The 6,092-nt window shown below is 44.7% G+C and overlaps 1 pseudogene across 1 annotated transcript; it reads right to left on the bottom strand.

Annotated features, from left to right (window-relative positions):
- Nucleotides 1-855: 855 nt before the first annotated feature.
- On the bottom strand, nt 856-4,822 carry LOC147523753 (pre-mRNA-splicing factor ATP-dependent RNA helicase DEAH1 pseudogene; annotated as a pseudogene). The gene has a single exon (XR_015217318.1). The product of XR_015217318.1 is annotated as a pre-mRNA-splicing factor ATP-dependent RNA helicase DEAH1 pseudogene (transcript).
- Nucleotides 4,823-6,092: the final 1,270 nt, after the last annotated feature.

Genomic DNA, 6,092 nt, shown 5'->3' with positions numbered 1-6,092 from the left:
CTAACTTCGGCGTCCGTGTTTGAAAGATGTGAGTTTCAAAGTTTGTTGCTTTTTTACACACGGACCCGCTCTCAAGACCGGTTTTGTCCTTTGAAATCTTCGGCTCTAGTCGGGGCTATGTTGGCTTCACTTGGACTTGAATGAGAAAACTTCGAAAGTATGCACGATTCCGTGCTTTGATGCATGTTTTATCATCATATTCACATTAACTGCGAAAACCCTCGCAAAAGTATGAAAATATAATTATTTCATGATCATTAAACACATAATTAACCAAAACACCGTCTCTCTACTGGGTTTAGTGTTACATTTTGGGTGCTTATCAACTATCTTGACATGATGTCAGACATGATTGTATACACCTTGTATTTATCATTCTCAAAGTTGATCCTATTTATGGTCTCCATATCTTTAAACAACAATTTAAGGTTCCCTCGTTACTATGATGTAAAGATAAGTAACCAATTTAGTTTTCTTGCTCAAATTCGTTTTTGTGTAAAGTTTTGTTAGATATATAACATCTATTGAAACTTCACTAGTAACTTGGGAATCTAAGTGTCGAACTAACCTTCACACAGTAGTACAACATTCCAAGTCTTTGGCTCCCATTCTAAATGGTCAGAACAAAGTTCTATGAAAAGTTACTCAGCTAGCACATGGTGAAGTTGATCTTGCTTTCACCAGGCGAACTCATCTTATTTATAAATTAAAGAAACACAATCCTATAATATTTGCAGCACATAAACAGACATATGTTAGTATGTCATGAACACAAATAGGCTTTTAAAAAGTGAGATTTCCTTCCATATTGCAAAGAGTATGAGCATCACCACCATAAGTTAGATTCATAACTTAGACTTCAAATGCATTCCACTAAGTTTGTTTCAAATGCTCCGTACTTAAGTAATCTTCAAAAAGGAGCAAATTACGAGACTAAACTACATGAGACCTAGTACTTGAACAATTTTTTTTTGGCATTTAAAATAATGACTAGGCTGCTCTCTTGTGTTGGTGGGAAAAGAAATGGTCCGAAGAAACAATTTGACACTTCACACTGTTACAACCTCTTTCCCGCAAATCTCGTCAATCTCTAACTTTACTCACATTCACTCTATATTTTAGATTGGCTGCACCAATTTGGTTGCCTACGTACCCATTTCGGGATCAAGCCGCCGTAGTTCACCTCTCTCCTCACCCCCCATGTCTCTCTTCTTTTCCTCTTCCACTCTACTCTCCTCTCTCTTCCTTTTTATATCCCTCTCTTAGGTTTACCTCATGGGGCCTAGTCTAGTCTTGGGCTTTTCTCTGGGCTCAACAAATACTGTGGTCTGGGCCTTATCTCTTGGCCCAGTACCTATGTGATACATCCCTGAATATGGCTACTACATTTGCCCCCTCTCGGGTTTGGCGGCGATGACGACGGTGGACCCGAGAAGTCCTCCAACTTTCTTGTCTCTCTCTTTGAACTCTAGATATCCACCGTATCTTGTGACTGTACGTAGTTTTCTCCTCCTTAGGACATTTCGTATCATGTACTCGCTCATCGACCGTATGTCCGCGTGAAGTACTCAATCCATCGGGTTCTTGTTCATATACCCCATTAACGTATCCCCAAAGGATCTCATCCCCTTCGCTCTCTCCGCTTCAACTCGATCTGATGCCCACAATGTGTCTCTCAACCCCTACCATAAGCTCTCCTTCATAGAACTCACTACTACGCCCACGCGAGTGTCTCACCTCGGCCGACCTCTCTTTCCGAGAACTCACCACTATGTCCGCGGATTGTCTCTGCCCCTCGCATTTCTCCTTCTCATAACTTCACTACAATGTTCGGAGGTCTCCTCCCCCGTACCATAAGCTCTCCTTCATAGAAATCTATATCATGTCCGCGGAGTGTCTCACCCTTTCATTTCCCTTTCGTAGGACTCCACATTGTATCCGCCAAGGGTCTCATCCCCCTTGCACTTACTCATGGAATTCGATATACCGTCTGCAAAGGGCCTCCTCCCCTCTATTTCTCTTTTGTAGAATTCAATAGTATTGTTCCTTCTAAAACTCCGGCGCGCGGAAGGCTCATCCCCCCCCCCCACTATCTCTACTCGAAGTGGAGTCTATTGAGGGCCACTCGCTCTCGCCCCAAGTCCGATTGATCTCATCTCCGTAGGGCTCATCCCCCCGGCCATCCTCTCTCCGGAATGGAGAATCGGATGAGGGGCTTACTCAACTTGCTCCCTGTGTTTGACTTCGGATCTCATGTCCATGCAGGGGCTCATCCCCCTCTCTCACGCCTCCGAGGGAGTCGATGAGGGGTAACTTTGCTTGCCCCTGTGTTTGACTTCGGATCTCATGTCCGCGGAGGCTCATCCCCCAGTTGTTCGGGATCTCATGTCCGCGATATCTCTTGCTCCGGAGCCTGCCAACCAAGCTCTGGGGCTACTCTCTTTTGACACCGGGCCTGCCTCTTGCCTTTTGTCCCGCAGTGGCTCCTCCCACTCACGGGCTTGCTCGAGCTCTCGCTTGTTGGGGCTCTCTCGTTGCCTCATGTATCTCTAGCATCTCCTCGTCCGCGGGGTTCATCCCGCCCGCTGGGGCTCGCTTCTTCGGCTCTCGCTGGGCTCTCTCTCATTGCCCCATGTATCTCTAGCATCTCCTCGATCCGTGGAGGGCTCATCCCACTCAGCGGGCTCGACTGGTTGTCGCCGGGTTCGGGATCCGCACCCCCACACGCCATTTGTTTGGACACGAGGGTCCGCGGAGGGCTCATCCCCCCGACTCCTTCGGATAGTCCCACGACATATCCACGGCGGTCTTCTCGAACCCTCTGCTTCTCTCCCGGAATGCACATCCCAAAATTCAAATTCTCCCCCACGTTTGATTCGGGACAAAAGGGTCCGCGGAAAGCTCATCCCCCCCGCTCTTTGGCTTAAAGGCAGCTTATCTCTATCTCTTCCCACGAATTGTAGACGTTAAGTAACGCAATATGGTCTCCGACATTTCCAGTATGGAAACTCATCCTTGTTTTATCAGCATGGACCTTTTTGTCCTTCGGGAGGTAAAATATAGAGTTGCCAACGGACAACATAGCAGCAATTGAGAGGATTTCTTCAGTACATCTGTACTTTTCTGATGCGACAATCGTTTTGGAGAGCATTGGATCAAGTGGAAACTCAGCCATCCTCCTCCCGAGCTTAGTAAGCTCTCCCTTTTTATTAAGTGCATTGAGAGCAAAGAGCAACTCCAATGCTTGACACAATCCTTCATCCGCTGGTGGGTCCATAAAATCAAAACTCCTCACGTCCTCAATACCCATGCTCTTCAGAATGAGCACGACACTTGCTAGGTCAGTCCTTTGAATTTCAGGCTGTGTATTTTCTTCCAACTCATTATGATAAGTATCTTGCGTGTACAAGTGATAACACTTTCCTCGACTCAGACGCGTCAGCTGACCAAAGCCTCTGCGTTCTTTGAGGCTTTTGAGATAGGAGTGACAAGTAAGGATCGCATACCTTTCTTGGGTCGTAGGACTTCATCTTCTGAATCCTGTATCCACAACATATGTTATTCCGTCGATGGTCAAGGATGTTTTACGCTATGTTTGTTGCCGGACCACTTTCCGGCCCCTTCCTGTGGGTTCAAAGATTTTGTTCTGAAGATCTGTTGGCAAGTTGGCATAGATAGGGCATATTATGAGCTCAGCGATCTTTGTTCCTAGTCCCCTTGTCCTATGCTTCAAAATCTCTTCGGCAGTTTCAATCTCCTCCTGTCCCGTAAAGAATACAAGAATGTCGCCTTTCGGTTCAGTCACATGAATTTTGAGAATTGTGACTATTACTGCATCCAAGTAATTTGCTTCCGGCGCTGTTGTGAAGTATGAGACAACTGGAAATCTCCTCCCTGGAATTCTAAAAATAGGAGCCCAGTCAAAGTAGGTGCTGGAAATAAGAAGCTTTAGATCACTCTGGTGGCATGTTATGTCCTTAACAAGACCAAATAGAATATCAGTTGAAAGTGTTCTCTCATGAGCCTCATCCACCATGAGCACGCTGTAACTTCTTAAATCAGGCTCACCAAGAAATTCTCGCAGTAGCATTCTGTCTGTCATATACTTCACAACTGTCTTTTCTGATAATGTGCAATCTTCAAACCGAACCGAGTAACCAACCTCGTGACCAACCTTCACACCCATTTCTTGCGAAACCCGAGCAGCAACGCTCATCCCTGCAACACGGCGTGGCTGAGTACATCCAATCTTTCCATGTTTTGTGTAACCCGACTTCATGTAGATATCTTGGGGAATCGAGTAGTTTTCCCCGCCAGGTTTCCCCACAATTATAAGAACCTGGTGGTCACCCACTACCTGGAGTAAGTCTTCTCGTAACCGATAAATAGGAAGATCTTTCCTGTCATCATGAAGTTTCTGTACCTCCTTCTCCTTGACAGCGTAGGGTGATTCTGGCTTACTGAACAATTCTTCATTATCCACACATGCCTTGACAAACTCAATCGGGTCTTCTTCAAACACATACTGATAACTACTACCAAATACTTGATTCTTTTCTGAACCAAATTCCATCATCCCTTTTGCTAGCCGATTATTTTCCCACGAATCACGTACATTAGAACTAGAGCTGTGGTTTTCCCTGTATCGCTGTAAAGCCGCAGAAAACCTTTTCTCCTGGTCCACATTCCCACTGTGTATATCATCATACGATTCTGGAATCCTATACTCCTGATTACAAGCATCGCCCACATCCACCTTGTATCTGCTCACCTAATCTTGAAGCAGCTAAGTTTGCACAAGCACTCAAAGCACAAGACATAGTGAATTAGCTGCTTTCTTCCGGATACCCGAAGTTAAGCTAAAGAGACTCCATGCTACTCAAACTATGAGTTTCGAACACAACCCGCCATCGGTGATGTCCACGAAACTATATTTGAGAATGTAAACCTGTGAGGGCTTAATTCCCTCTTTTCGCATTTGAGAAAAGAGATGCAAAGACTTCATCTGCATATTCTTCGACACTTCAGGTTTACGACTGGGAAAATCCAAATGATCATTGCGGTAAACATGACAACATTTCGATCGGGCATGAGCTTAAAAATCTTGATTGCATTCTCCGACCACCATTTTTCGCATACATGTCAAGTAATCACGTCCCTACAACAACATCAAAATCCAAAATAAGTTTGACCTGGCACAACCGTGAGCAACTCTTCCAAATTCCCTGAACCACTAAAGCATCACGAGCATGCCTTTCGGACACTACCTAGCTAAAAACAATTCAACTTCAATCCGGACTTGTGCATTTTCACCAAAACTCCTAATGTTCTTTTCGCTAAACCCACTTCTAACATATGCGAAATCACCGAAGTTCCAAGAAACATCATCTACATTATCCTAACTTTCAAACACAAGTCTAGCATTATCGACCTTACCACATTTTGAGTACATATCAATAAGTGAATTAACTAAAAATTCGTGTACACTCAATCCACTAACAAAAATTAATCCATGTACTATTTCTCCTAACTTAACATCCCGCATTTGAGCACATACACCCAATACGCCGCGCCAAAGAAAACTTATCCAACGTTACATCGGAACTCTAGAATCGTGAAACACTTCCATCGCCTTTCCATGGAACCCCATCCGACAATACCGAAACTAACAAATTCCACGAAACACCATCTCGCAATCCCAAGAACACACTTTTGGCATTCATAGTCCGCCTCGGTTCCTTCCCAAAAAACTTCGGTCAACATCCTAATGATAGCGGGGAACACGCTAACTGAACCAACCACCTCAACCTGAATGTATATTCTCCATCACAAATTTCCAAAGATCTGCGATAGCCTTCTCCAACTAACCTTCACACGCTCGAATAGGAATGCTTATATCCTCAAACTCATCCCTCTTGATGAAACCCCTCACATCTTTCTCATCCATCAAGCACTCGATATTCAAAGGAGCCTCTGGATTTGCACTCAACATTTTCTTCAACTTCTCACAAGCATCTCGGAAGTCTAAGACAAGCTCGAGCATTCGGTTGACATCAATCTTATACTCACCCTTAAACTTCCCCACAAAATCT

The sequence above is a fragment of the Coptis chinensis genome, chromosome 1 (genome assembly GCF_015680905.1).
Source record: "Coptis chinensis isolate HL-2020 chromosome 1, ASM1568090v1, whole genome shotgun sequence".
Classification (NCBI taxonomy): Eukaryota; Viridiplantae; Streptophyta; class Magnoliopsida; order Ranunculales; family Ranunculaceae; genus Coptis; species Coptis chinensis.
Note: the sequence above shows the minus strand (reverse complement) of the source record. Positions and strands in the feature narration are given on the sequence as shown.